We start from the raw sequence: 14,977 nt of genomic DNA, 5'->3' as shown, positions 1-14,977 counted from the left end.
CCATTTACATTTCTTTCAATGATTACCATGCCTCCTTGGTAAACATTTGAAGAAATGCTTTAAGAATTCGTGCTTCTTCCATTTCCACACCACATCGCTAGCAGCATGGACCCCATCTTCACATGAAGAGCATCAAACCTGTAACTAGGATGCAGCGCTACCTGTGCAACTATTTAGCATAAAATTTCCCAGAGTTCTCTGCTCGCCGGTATGGAATATTTGGGGCAGAGAGTGGACGGAACCTGATAAAACAATCCTAACAAAGTGTATTATTTTGCCTGTTAGAAGCCAGTGGAGGTGTAGTAATTCTTGGACAACTAAACGTTTCCTTGGTCTTTGTATCATGAGGTGGTACCCCGAGACGCACCTTTATTCGCCTTTTTATTGTTAACTTTGCGCAGTGGCAGTATCGTAGCCAATGAGGTCTAACCGAGGCGCGATTATTGCTTATTGAAAACTTTACCCAATACCCCGCCATGACGATTTGAAATATAGTTGATATTGGCAATTTTTGACAGTCTCCAAGGAGACTGAGGCCCATATTTATACTTTTTGACGCTAAACTGCGCTAACGCAGTTTAGCGTCAAAAAGTTTTGCGCCGTCTAACGCCATTCTGAAGCGCCATGCGGGCGCCGTATTTATGGAATGGCGTTAGACGGCGCAATCAGACCGGCGCTGCCTGGTTTGCGTGGGAAAAAACCACGTAGACCAGACAGCGCCGGCGTAGGGGGAAAATGGCGTATGGGCGTCTTAAAATGGGGCAAGTCAGGTTACGTCGAAAAAATCGTCTTAACCCGACTTGCGCCATTTATTTTCGACGCCCATCCCCCATCAACATGACTCCTATCATTGTAAAGATAGGAGTCATGCCCCCTTGCCCAATGGCCATGCCCAGGGGACTTCTGTCCCCTGGGCATGGTCATTGGGCATTGTGGCATGTAGGGGGGCACAAATCAAGCCCCCCTATGCCAAAAAAAATTATTAAAAAAAATAAAAAAAATACTTACCTGAACTTACCTGAATGTCCCTGGGGTGGGTCCCTCCAGCCTTGGGTGTCCTCCTGGGGTGGGCAAGGGTGGCAGGGGGGGTCCCTGGGGGCAGGGGAGGGCACTGTGGGCTCATTTTGAGCCCACTTGTCCCTTAACGCCATGCCTGACCCAGGCGTTAAAAAGCGGCGCAAATGCGCCGTTTTTAGCCACGCCCACTCCCGGGCGTCTCTTTTGCCCGGGAGTATAAATACCACGTAAAGGCCTGGGAGTCATTTTTTAGACGGGAACGCCTCCCTTGCATATCATTAACGCAAGGAAGGGGTTCACGCAAAAAAATGACGCACATTCCGGGAACTTTGGCGCTATTCGCCTCTAACGCCATAGTATAAATATGGCGTTAGTTTGCGTTAGTTTAGCGTCGAATTTGCGTCGAAAAAAACGACGCAAATTCGGCGCAAACGGAGTATAAATACGGCCCTGAGGCCCATATTTATACTTTTTGACGCTAAACTGCGCTAACGCAGTTTAGCGTCAAAAAATTTTGCGCCGTCTAACGCCATTCTGAAGCGCCATGCGGGCGCCGTATTTATGGAATGGCGTTAGACGGCGCAATCAGACCGGCGCTGCCTGGTGTGCGTGGAAAAAAACCACGTAGACCAGGCAGCGCCGGCGTTGGGAAAAAATGACGTTAGGGCGTCTTAAAATGGCGCAAGTCAGGTTGACGCTAAAAAATCGTCTTAACCCAATTTGCGCCATTTTTTCGACGCCCAGACGCCATTTCATGACTCCTGTCTTAGTAAAGACAGGAGTCATGCCCCCTTGCCCAAGGGCCATGCCCAGGGGACTTGTGTCCCCTGGGCATGGTCATTGGGCATAGTGGCATGTAGGGGGGCACAAATAAGGCCCCCCTATGCCACAAAAAAAATAAAAAAATGAAAAAAATTATACTTACCTGAACTTACCTGTACTTCACTGGGATGGGTCCCTCCATCCTTGGGTGTCCTCCTGGGGTGGGCAGGGGTGGCAGGGGATGTCCCTGGGGGCAGGGGAGGGCACCTGTGGGCTCATTCTGAGCCCACAGATCCCTTAACGCCTACCCTGACCCAGGCGTTAAATTCAGGCGCAAATGCGGGTTTTTTTGACCCGCCACCTCCCGGGCGTGATTTTTGCCCGGGAGTATAAATACGACGCATTTGCGTCGCCGTCATTTTTTTAGACGGGAACGCCTTCCTTGCATCTCATTAACGCAAGGAAGGCGTTCACGCAAAAAAATGACGCTCTTTCTTCATACTTTGGCGCTAGACGCGTCTAACGCCAAAGTATAAATATGGCGTTAGATTTGCGCCGAAATTGCGTCGAAAAAAACGACGCAAATTCGGCGCAAACGGAGTATAAATACGGGCCTGAATATTAATGTATAAAAATAAGATATTTTTTTGGAGTTTAGGTGAACGTGTTGGTGTCGGCTAGACCACACAGAGTTTATTTTCTTTTAGTTCACTGTTTTCGATTTAGTTTTAGTGTGTCGGAGTTTCTGCATCCGGCAGGAACTTTCAGGATGCTTTCGTCTTGATTAGTTTTCGTATTTCTGTTGGAAGCCGTTTGTTATCAACAGGATAATGCGGAGAAAGTTCGCTCAGACTGTATGCAGTGTTTGAAACAGAACGAGAGCTGACGAAGGTGTCGAGCGTGACTTTTAACGTTATATAAAGTGGCATATTTAGGAGCCCCTAGAGCCTCCTTGCTCCACACTTGCGTCCTTTTTTTTAGACGCAAATGTACGCAAATGTGGCCCAACGAGGCCAAAAACGCCGCGCCGTTTTTTAAATGCGACGTTACCATGGTGGCGTTAGGGTGGCGTTCAGGGGCTCAAGAAAAGTGGCAGCTCCACTTTTCATAAATCTGCCCCAAAGTGCATTTCTAAAGCGCTTCAGGGCACTCAATTACAGATGTTACCGAGCTCAAGGACAGAGGCGTACCATCTATTGGTACAGCAGGTGCCCAGGGGGCCGCTTTAACCCTAATTTTTCCCATATTTTATCATTCAAACAGCAACAAAAGGGCCCATTTCCTTCCTTGCACTAGGGACCATTTTTTCACCTGAGAGGGATGAAAAGCTATAAGGTATATTTGAGAGCCCCTAGCGCCACTTTAGTGCTGCCATAGCGTCATTTTTTTTTTACGCTAAGGCAGCGTTAAAGTGGCATTTTCCCCGGACCGTATTTACAAAGTGGCTCAATGCATGCATTGCACCACTTTGTAAACCCTTGCGTCATATTATGTATGGAAGGATGCAAGGAGGGCGTTCCTGCACTAGGAGAGGCGTAAAAATGGCACAAAGGAATCTACGAGATTCCTTTGTGCCATTTTTACCTGCAATTTTTAACATTGTTAAAAAGAGGCTGACATTGGTTACAATGGGCCTCTGGGTGCTTTGCAGGGTTAGCGTCATTATTGTTTATGCTAATCCTGCAAAGCACCGGACTAGGGTAAAAAATTATGAGGCTAGTCACCCTAACTACTGCCATGGTGCGCCGTATTTTAAATACGGCACTACCATGGTGGCGTGAGGGGGGCGTTAAGGTGCGCAGGAAAAATGACACTGCACCTAGTGCAAGCACAACTTTTCATAAATCTACCCCTGAGCGTGTATGCCCTGTTTGAATACTACGACAATGAGGTCACACAAAGATTCCTTGCATGGTTGCCTCGTCCAACTCAGCTACCAGATCCGGCACATGTGTAGGCTGCACAAGCACAGGGCACAGAACGTACACAGCGGCATGTACCATGCACGCAATAAAACTTAGGGCCAGATTTATGAAAAGTGGAGCTGCACCCAGTGCAGTGTCACTTTTCTTGCACCTGTAGAAAAGCACCCTCTTTTTGGCATGGTTACCCCCATTTTTTGCCTAATGTCAGTGTGTTTTTAACTGTGTTCACTGGGATCCTGCTAACTAAGACCCCCAGTGACTGTGCTCTCTTTCTCTAAATTCAGTTGTTCATGGTCTTTTTCACTCCATAATTGGTATACTGGTGCCCCCATGTAAGTTCCTAGTATATAGTACCCACGTACCCAGGGCACTGCGGCACCAGGAGTCCCACATGGGCTGCAGCATGTATTATGCCACTCATGGAAGCCCATGCAAAATCTCTCTGCAGGCCTGCCATTGCAGCCTGTGTGGAAGGGTGCGTGCACTCTTTTTACTACAGGTCACTGAAGCAGGGTACTGTAAGTCACCCCTATGGCAGGCCCTCCTAGCCCAGAGGGCAGGGTGCATGTACCTGTGTGTGAGGGTGCCCCAGAATGAGCTGAGGTGCCCCCACAAACTCCAGCTCCATTTTCCTGGACTTTGTGAGTGCGGGTAAGCCATTTTACCTGTGTACTGGACATAGGCCACTACCTATGTCCGGCTACATAATGGTAACTCCAAACCCAGGCATGCTTGGTATCAAACATGTTGAAATCATACCCCAATACTGTTCCCAGTATTGGTTGTATGATCCCATGCACTGTGGGGGCTCCTTCGTGGACCCCCCAGTTTTGCTCCTACCAGTTTGCAAGGTCTTCCTGGGCAGCCTCGCTGCTGCCACCCTCCAGACAGGTTTCTGCCCTCCTGCTGCTTGAGCAGCTCAAGCCCAGGAAGGCAGAACACAGGATTTCCTTTGGGAGTGGGATTGGGAGATAACCCCTCTCCCTTTGGAAATAGGTGTTACAGGGCTTGGGAGGGGTAGCCTCCCCAAGCCACAGGTATGCTTTGAAAGGCACATTTGGTGCCCTTCTTGCAGAAACTGGTTGGCACCAGTCCAGGGATACCGGTCCCTGCTATGGTGCGAAACTGGACAATGTAAAGGGGAGTGACCACTCCCCTGTTTATCACCACCCCAGAGCTCCTACAGGGGATCACTTGGTTCTGCCATCTTGAATCCAGGATGGGCGAGAGGCCCCTGGGAGCATCTGAGTGGCCAGGTCAGGCAGGTGACGTCACAGCCCCCTCCTGATAGGTGGTCACCCTGCTAGGTGACCAATCCCCCTTTTAGGGCTATATAGGGTCTCCCTCTTGGGCGGGTCCTCAGATTCGACGTGCAAGATTCCAACAAGACTCCTCTGCAATGTTTACTTTTACTTCTGGCCACTGGAACCGCAACTGGACTCCACAGGAACCGACAATCTGCAGCTCCAGTGACGACTTTGCCTCTGCAACATTGTTTCTCTGGCTCCTCCCAGCTCCTGCAACATTTCCCTGGCTGTGCACCCTCTGAGGGTGGTAAGTCATCAGTCTGCACAAAAGAAGTAAGAAGGAATCTCGCTTGGAGTGAAGGAGTCACTCCCCAGTATCTGCAGCCACCAACGGCTCGACAACCAGCCACGTGGATCCTCTCTCCTGCAACTTTGTGTGCATCCTGCAACCCAGGTGGTGGTCTGAAGTTGTCCCCTTGGTCCTCTCTAACAGATGCCTATCTTTGGAGTGGGTGAGTCTTTGCCCCTCCTTGCATGACAGTACTCCTGTGCACCACGACTCTAGCAGCTACCAAGGCTTGTTGGCTCTTCATCCAAGGAATCTTCAGGCTCCATGTAGTCCTGTCCTCCAGCTCTCGTCTCTGACATGGACAGTCTCCTTCCTGCTACTCCAGTGATTTGGAACTCTCTGCCAGGTGTGCTGAGTGGGCCTCACCGCGACTCCTGTTCTTGCTGCCAGCGGGTCGCCTGTGGGGCCTCCATCTTCGTCTCAAGACTCTTCTAGTTCGTGGGGGTCACCTGGGACTCCCCTCCATGGGTTGAGTCCCCTCTGACTCTCCTGGTCCCCAGCATTTCTACAAACTTTTTTTTTAGGAACTCTTGCCATTGCCAAGTCTTGTTAGTGGTTTTCCCTCACCACTTATGTGCTGCATCTCTCCTCGCGATGTGGAACACCGACTGCATCACTCCTGGAACTCCTCTTCTGCTCTTGTGCTGCACAGCCGGCTCCTGTCCTTCCTCGTCAACCTGGTTCAGCATCACCAGAAGGGTGGGTAGTGGCTCCTGACCCAACCGGACACTCCAACTGGAACTGGACTGCTCCCCTTTTTTTGCAGGTCCTCTTCTGGCAGACTCCATCTTCAGTTTCTTCCAGTCTTGCTTGGGTCTTGCATTGTCCTTCTGCAAAGTTTCTCTGTGGGTTTGGGTGAAAAACAGGTAATTACCTCTCTTCTCCAGGTCGCTGGGGGTCACTCTTGTATTTACCTATTGGGGTCCCAAGTGTGTTCAGCTCCCCTCTACAGGTCTTACTCACCTGGGTGGGGGTCCGACCTTCACATTCCACTTTTTTAGTACATGGCTTGTTCTCCCCCTAGGGTTCCTGTTGCATACTGTTCTTTCACTGTTTTCTATTGCATTTCAATGCCTTTTCCTATGTACCAGTGTGTATATATAATTGTGTTTACTCACCTGCTAACAGAGCATAACCTATATAGTAATTTAGTATTGATGTTACCAAATAAAGTACCTTTATTTTTGTAACACTGTGTGGTTCTTTCATGTGTGTAAGTGTTGTGTGACTACAGTGGTATTGCATAAGCTTTGCATGTCTCCTAGATAAGCCTGGCCTGCTCATCCACAGATACCTATAGAGAGCCTGGCTTCCTGGACACTGCCTACACTACACTAATAGGGATACCTCGACCTGGTATAGGGTGAGAACACCTTAGGCATATACCACACACCAGGCCAGCTTCCTACATTGGTGGTCTAGCGTCGGGATAAGCACTTGCAATTGCCTTACCACTCTGCCACTGGGTACTTTCCACAGGAAAGGCTAGTACTGTTAGGTACACAATACATCTAGTATTAGGGATCTAGTCTCCTGAGTTTGGGTAAGCTAGGGGTTGGTATAGCCCTTGCTCCAAACTTTGCTGGGAGCCTAGTGCTAGAGTAGTTAGGGACTCTACACCACTCTAGCTAGCTGACATGTCTTCAGCAGAGCATACCTCTCAGCCCATGGATTCTCCCTATGAGAACCGGACCTTCCAAGAACTTAGGGAGATATGTGCTGAGAGAAAGCTGAAGACAGGGAGAAAATCCAATAAATTCTACTTCTGGGCCGGCTCCTCCAGGATGGCCAGGAACATGCTGGTAGCCAGGAGGTGAGGAGGAAGAAGAAGAGTCTGACCGTCCAGTGCTAGAAAAAGATGATTTAGCCACTGAGGTGGGTCAGGAAGTACCCAAGGAGGATCAGGAAACGTCTAGACACACCCACAGTCCTGTCAGGAGCACTGTTAGCAGTTTAAAGGGGGGTCACACCAGTAGGTCCACCTTTGTCCATAGAGGGCTGGTTGAGAGGGTGTCCAAGAATAGGAATAGATCCTCCTCTGCCCACTCTCACATCTCCTTGATATCTGAGGGAACCCACTGCTCAACTTCAGGGGAAGAATCCCTAGGCAGGGAACTCAGGCAACTGAGAATAGAGGAAGCCAAGCTGAGGCTGCAGTAGCAGCAGCTAGCCTTAGATAGGGAGGCCTTGGCAGTGGAGAGAGAAATGCAGGGGTTGGGGTTAGGACCCCTACTTGGCAGACGTACTAGTTTCAGGGACAACAGGGTCAAGGAGGACTCTTTCGACTCTAGGAACCTGAACAAAGTAGTCCCATCTTACAAGATGGGTGATGACATGTACAAGTGGTTCACTGGTCTGGGGAGGGCCTGTAAGGTACAGCGGGTCCCTCAGAGGCAGTGGGCAGCTATTTTGTGGCTCTCCTTCTCTGACAAGGGTATGGACAGACTCCTCACAGTCAGAGAAGAAGATGCAGACAACCACACAGTTTTAAAATCTGCACTTTTAGGTGCCTTTGGTCTGACTACTGAACAATATGGAATCAAGATGAGAGAGACCAGGGAAGAGTCCTCACAGAATTGGGTTGATTTTGTGGCCTGTTCCTTGAAGGCCCTGGAAGGCTAATTGCATGGGAGCAAAGTCAATGATTATCAGGGCTTATACAGCCTAATCTTAAGAGAGCACATTTTGAATAATTGCGTGTCTGATCAGCTGCATCAGTACCTGGTGGACTATGATCTGACCTCTCCCCAAGAACTGGGTAAGAAGGCAGACAAGTGGGTCAGCACCAGGGTGAGTAGGAAGGCTCACACAGTGGGTGACCACAAAATGAAGGAAGCAGGTAGGTCTCAGTATAAGCGTGGGGACAAAGATAAAAAAAAAGTCTTTATCAGCCCACAAAACCCATCTGGTGATGGGAACAAATCCTCCTCTTCCTCTTCCTACTACAAAAAGCCTTGGTGTTATGTTTGCAAAAACAAAGGCCGTAGGGTAGGGGAGAGCTCCTGCCCTATGAAAGGCACCACTAAGTCTTCCACCACTACTACCCCCACTTGTACTTCTAGTTCCCCTCACAATAGCAGTAGCGGTGGGACTACTAACAGTAGTCAATCTAAGAGTGTATCTGGGCTCACCTTAGAGTCTGTAGTGGGGTCTGGGCTAGTTAGAGAGACCACTGAGGCTGTCTTGGTCCCTGCTGGGGGCATTGACTTCGCCACCCTTGTTGCCTGTCCCCTTAATATGGGTATGTACAATCAGCATCCCCTCATAAATGGTGGTGAGGCTGAGGCCTACAGGGACACAGGTGCCAGGCTCACTATGGTGACTGAAAAACTGGTGTCTCCTGAGCAACACCTACTTGGTCACACGTAATAAGTGACTGACATTCAGAACAAGACCTTGTTCCACCTCATGGCAGTTATTGATTTCAGCTGGGGGGAGGGGGGTGTAACAGGTCCTAAAAAGGTTGTGGTTTCCTCAGACCTAAGTGTAAAATGTCTACTAGGGGACGACTTGGAGACCTCAGCTTTGGCAGAGGTGGAATTGGAGGTGCACGCAGCAATGCTGAGCATCCAGGGCATATCTATGCCCTTACCAGAGCACAGGCTCAGAAGCAAAAAGAGCAAGGAACCTTGGAGCCTGGAACAATGGCCTAAGAGCTTCCTAAATCCAAGGGCAGGAACTGTAAGAAGTTATGCCCTACTCCAGCCGCCAGTGAGGATTCAACTCTTGAGGGTTCAGAATCCACTCCCTGGGTGGAACCTACACCAGAGGAGCTTCAAGCTGACACAGCTGAACTCTTGGGTGCAGGGGGGCCACCAGGGATGAGCTCAGTAGGGAACACCAAGTTTATCCAACACTGGAGAGCTTGAGGCAGCAAGCTGCAGCACAACAGGCAGGGGATGTCAGTGGCACCCATAAGGTGTACTGGGAATACAGACTCCTTTATTCAGAGTCCAGGGATCTCAAAGTTGGTGCCACCAGAAGATTGGTGATCCCTCTGAAATGTAGGGAATTTCTGTTGACCCTTGCACATGACATTCCCCTGGCAGATCACTTGGGGCAAAGTAAGACTTGGGACAGGCTTTTCCCGCACTTTCACTGGCCCCACATGTCAGAAGACACAAATGTGTTTTCTCGCTCCTCTGTCACTTGTCAAGACAGGTGGCAACCCAAAGGCCCCCCTCACTTCCACTTCCAGTGGTTTTGGTTCCCTTTGAGAGGGTTGGGGTAGATATTGTTGACCTCTTAAACCCTCCATCAGTCTCTGGGAACTGATGTACACTGGTGGTAGTGGACAATGGCACCAGGTAACCGGAGTCCATTCCTCTTAGGACCACTACAGCTCCTGCAGAGGCCAAAGCCCTCCTCATTATCTTTTCAAGGGCGGGCTTCCCAAAAGAAGTGGTATCAGACAGAGGTGCAAACTTCATGTCTGTATACCTGAAAGCCACGTGGAAGGAACGTGGTGTGACTTACAAGTTCACCACCCCTTACCATCCCCAGACAAATGGCTTAGTAGAGAGATTTAATAAAACTCTCAAGGGTTTGATAATGGGGCTCTCTGAAAAACTCCGCAGGAGATGGAATGTCCTATTACCATGCCTTCTCTTTCCCAACAGGGAGGACCCTCAGAAGGGTGTGGACTACGGCCCATTTCAAGTTCTGTTTGGGCACCCTGTTAGAGATCCCCTTGCTTTTGTTAGGTAACGCTGGGGACAACCTCTCAGGCCCCCAAACAAGACATAGTGGACTATGTGCTTGGCCTCAGATCAAGGATGGCTGAGTACATGAAGAGGGCTACTAAAAACCTTCAGGCCAGCCAGGAACTCGGGAAGCAATGGCATGACCAGAAGGCTGTCCTAACTGTCTACCAGCCAGGACAGGAAGTGTGTGTCCTGGAGCTTGAGGCTCTCAGGGCACTCCAGGCAAAGTGGAGTGGTGCCCACACCATTGTGGAGAGAAAAGGGGGGGTCAGCTACCTGGTAGACATTGGCACTCCCGGAAGCCCCCATAACCCCTATTATGATAGGTCAGACATGGCTCTGCTCATGGCTACTGATGAGCGACAGGAAGAGGAAAGAGACCCTCTCCCTGACCTCTTCTCCCACAATACAACTGATGGCTCAATTGATGGGGTAGTCCTTTCTGTCTGCCTCTCTGAGTCCCAAAAGGAGGACTGTAGAAACATCCTAGGGCAGTTCTCAGAACTCTTCTCCCTGACACCTGGTCAGACCACACGGTGTAAACACACCATTGACAAAAGAGACAGTTTGCCTGTGAATAGCAAAATTTACAGACAACCTGACCATGTGAGGGAGTGCATCAAATCTGAAGTTCAGAAGGTGCTAGACCTAGGGGTTATTGAGCCCTCAGATAGCCCTTGTCCAGCCCTGTAGTGCGTGTCCCAAAACCTCACTCCCGAGATGGAAAAAGAGAAATTAGGTTTTGTGTTGACTACAGAGGTCTCAAAACAGTTAAAAAACACTGATGCTCATCCTATATCTAGGGCAGATGACAAGTATCTGAGCACCTTTGACTTGACTGCTGGCTACTGGCAGATCAAGTTGGCAGATGATGTTAAACCCAAAACAGCATTTTCCACCCCTAGTGGGCATTATCACTTTACAGTGATGCCCTTTGGGTTGAAAATTGCACCTGCCACATTTCAGAGGCTGGTTTATAAAATTCTACAGGGGTTGGAAAGCTTCAGTGTAGCATATCTGGATAATATAGGTGTCTTTAGCTCCAGCTGGGAGAATCACCTGGTCTACCTAGGACAGTGGTCTTCAAACTTTTTTTGGCCACTCCCCCCCCCCCCCCAAGAAAACTTTTTTAGAGGTTGGGCCCTCCCTCCCCACCACTACCAGAGGACAATTTCTGTATGTTGGTACTCTGCATCATCAACAGCTATCACCACCTGCATATCCCAAATCATAGCTGGTTATATTTGGCAAATAATATTGAACATGTGTTTAGCAAACTGAAGATTTGTGACTGCCTATGGGCCTCACTTACAAGAATCGGATGCGCCGACATTGATGCGTCAGATTTCTTCTGTTTCCCTATGATCCCCTAACAACGTCATAGATCCTCTGTATTTACAATACAGAGCTCCATGGTGCACGTTTTCACAGATGCATCAGAAAGTGTGATGCATCTGTTGGCGCTGAGCTTACGCATTGTTGGACAAGATCCGTAAAATGACACTGCTCTAGCAATGTGAGGAGGCTCTCCTTGGAAAAACCCCAGCATCAATTTTACGCCTACTCTGAGCAGGCGGTACAGTTTTGACGCAGTGAAGTCTCAAAATGACAAAGTGAAATGTAAATTTAACTGCGTCAGAACTATGTGGCTTTCTCCCTGGTAAGGCCTACCCTGCATACATTATACCTGGGGAAGGTATAATGTGACGGAAAGCTTTACAAACTGACGCATTGGTCCCCGTGTGTCAGTTTGTAAATCTGCAGCAGTTCTGTGCACTGCTAACGTCACTGGTGCGCCCATAAAAAAATGATGCAGCAGTGGTGTAAAGGGCATGTTAATTAGGCCCACAATATCACGGTCCCCATACTTTTTTACGGACTTCAACCGCTGCTTCCAGTTTGTTGGTATAGTCACAGCAAAGTAGCAAACATAAATGCATACAGTATTCTCCAAAGTGTCGGTTCTGCTTTACACACACGAGCAGAAAATTGGTTAGCTGCTGGTGTGCTCTCTGACCTACTTGAAGCGATTCTTAGCAAAAATATCTCCTTCGACTGTTGAAGAGACATATAGGTCTTTGAAGTTACTACTTATATAAATAAGGGGGCAACATTGATGTTTTCTTATTGCCCCCTTTCTTCCCCTTAATATGAGTCCACCATTTCCCGAGTTTCTCATTTTACAGATGTTCTCCGGCACACTCTAAGATGTTTTCGAAACGACGAAACCAAAATTGTATTTTTTAAAGGTGTAAATGAAATGCAGCAAATGCAACTGTGTAGCTCAATGAAACGGCTCACCTGCAGTAAGTGCTGTATCGAAAAATGTAGTTTACCATTTACATTTCTTTCAATGATTACCATGCCTCCTTGGTAAACATTTGAAGACATGCTTTAAGAATTCGTGCTTCTTCCATTTCCACACCACATCGCTAGCAGCATGGACCCCATCTTCACATGAAGAGCATCAAACCTGTAACTAGGATGCAGCGCTACCTGTGCAACTATTTAGCATAAAATTTCCCAGAGTTCTCTGCTCGCCGGTATGGAATATTTGGGGCAGAGAGTGGACGGAACCTGATAAAACAATCCTAACAAAGTGTATTATTTTGCCTGTTAGAAGCCAGTGGAGGTGTAGTAATTCTTGGACAACTAAACGTTTCCTTGGTCTTTGTATCATGAGGTGGTACCCCGAGACGCACCTTTATTCGCCTTTTTATTGTTAACTTTGCGCAGTGGCAGTATCGTAGCCAATGAGGTCTAACCGAGGCGCGATTATTGCTTATTGAAAACTTTACCCAATACCCCGCCATGACGATTTGAAATATAGTCGATATTGGCAATTTTTGACAGTCTCCAAGGAGACTGAGGCCCATATTTATACTTTTTGACGCTAAACTGTGCTAACGCAGTTTAGCGTCAAAAAATTTTGCGCCGTCTAACGCCATTCTGAAGCGCCATGCGGGCGCCGTATTTATGGAATGGCGTTAGACGGCGCAATCAGACCGGCGCTGCCTGGTGTGCGTGGAAAAAAACCACGTAGACCAGGCAGCGCCGGCGTTGGGAAAAAATGACGTTAGGGCGTCTTAAAATGGCGCAAGTCAGGTTGACGCTAAAAAATCGTCTTAACCCAATTTGCGCCATTTTTTCGACGCCCAGACGCCATTTCATGACTCCTGTCTTAGTAAAGACAGGAGTCATGCCCCCTTGCCCAAGGGCCATGCCCAGGGGACTTGTGTCCCCTGGGCATGGTCATTGGGCATAGTGGCATGTAGGGGGGCACAAATAAGGCCCCCCTATGCCACAAAAAAAATAAAAAAATGAAAAAAATTATACTTACCTGAACTTACCTGTACTTCACTGGGATGGGTCCCTCCATCCTTGGGTGTCCTCCTGGGGTGGGCAGGGGTGGCAGGGGATGTCCCTGGGGGCAGGGGAGGGCACCTGTGGGCTCATTCTGAGCCCACAGATCCCTTAACGCCTACCCTGACCCAGGCGTTAAATTCAGGCGCAAATGCGGGTTTTTTTGACCCGCCACCTCCCGGGCGTGATTTTTGCCCGGGAGTATAAATACGACGCATTTGCGTCGCCGTCATTTTTTTAGACGGGAACGCCTTCCTTGCATCTCATTAACGCAAGGAAGGCGTTCACGCAAAAAAATGACGCTCTTTCTTCATACTTTGGCGCTAGACGCGTCTAACGCCAAAGTATAAATATGGCGTTAGATTTGCGCCGAAATTGCGTCGAAAAAAACGACGCAAATTCGGCGCAAACGGAGTATAAATACGGGCCTGAATATTAATGTATAAAAATAAGATATTTTTTTGGAGTTTAGGTGAACGTGTTGGTGTCGGCTAGACCACACAGAGTTTATTTTCTTTTAGTTCACTGTTTTCGATTTAGTTTTAGTGTGTCGGAGTTTCTGCATCCGGCAGGAACTTTCAGGATGCTTTCGTCTTGATTAGTTTTCGTATTTCTGTTGGAAGCCGTTTGTTATCAACAGGATAATGCGGAGAAAGTTCGCTCAGACTGTATGCAGTGTTTGAAACAGAACGAGAGCTGACGAAGGTGTCGAGCGTGACTTTTAACGTTATATAAAGTGGCATATTTAGGAGCCCCTAGAGCCTCCTTGCTCCACACTTGCGTCCTTTTTTTTAGACGCAAATGTACGCAAATGTGGCCCAACGAGGCCAAAAACGCTGCGCCGTTTTTTAAATGCGACGTTACCATGGTGGCGTTAGGGTGGCGTTCAGGGGCTCAAGAAAAGTGGCAGCTCCACTTTTCATAAATCTGCCCCAAAGTGCATTTCTAAAGCGCTTCAGGGCACTCAATTACAGATGTTACCGAGCTCAAGGACAGAGGCGTACCATCTATTGGTACAGCAGGTGCCCAGGGGGCCGCTTTAACCCTAATTTTTCCCGTATTTTATCATTCAAACAGCAACAAAAGGGCCCATTTCCTTCCTTGCACTAGGGACCATTTTTTCACCTGAGAGGGATGAAAAGCTATAAGGTATATTTGAGAGCCCCTAGCGCCACTTTAGTGCTGCCATAGCGTCATTTTTTTTTTACGCTAAGGCAGCGTTAAAGTGGCATTTTCCCCGGACCGTATTTACAAAGTGGCTCAATGCATGCATTGCACCACTTTGTAAACCCTTGCGTCATATTATGTATGGAAGGATGCAAGGAGGGCGTTCCTGCACTAGGAGAGGCGTAAAAATGGCACAAAGGAATCTACGAGATTCCTTTGTGCCATTTTTACCTGCAATTTTTAACATTGTTAAAAAGAGGCTGACATTGGTTACAATGGGCCTCTGGGTGCTTTGCAGGGTTAGCGTCATTATTGTTTATGCTAATCCTGCAAAGCACCGGACTAGGGTAAAAAATTATGAGGCTAGTCACCCTAACTACTGCCATGGTGCGCCGTATTTTAAATACGGCACTACCATGGTGGCGTGAGGGGGGCGTTAAGGTG

At 48.5% G+C, this 14,977-nt stretch overlaps 2 non-coding genes across 2 annotated transcripts; both read left to right on the top strand.

The window, feature by feature from the left end:
* Nucleotides 1-389: 389 nt before the first annotated feature.
* Nucleotides 390-530, top strand: LOC138266700 (U4 spliceosomal RNA). Its single transcript, XR_011199633.1, has one exon. It is a non-coding gene; the product is annotated as a U4 spliceosomal RNA (small nuclear RNA).
* Nucleotides 531-12,727: 12,197 nt separating this feature from the next.
* On the top strand, nt 12,728-12,868 carry LOC138266699 (U4 spliceosomal RNA). Its single transcript, XR_011199632.1, has one exon. It is a non-coding gene; the product is annotated as a U4 spliceosomal RNA (small nuclear RNA).
* Nucleotides 12,869-14,977: the final 2,109 nt, after the last annotated feature.

The sequence above is a fragment of the Pleurodeles waltl genome, chromosome 11 (assembly GCF_031143425.1).
Source record: "Pleurodeles waltl isolate 20211129_DDA chromosome 11, aPleWal1.hap1.20221129, whole genome shotgun sequence".
NCBI classification, from domain to species: Eukaryota; Metazoa; Chordata; class Amphibia; order Caudata; family Salamandridae; genus Pleurodeles; species Pleurodeles waltl.
This window is presented reverse-complemented; position numbering and strand designations above follow the sequence as displayed.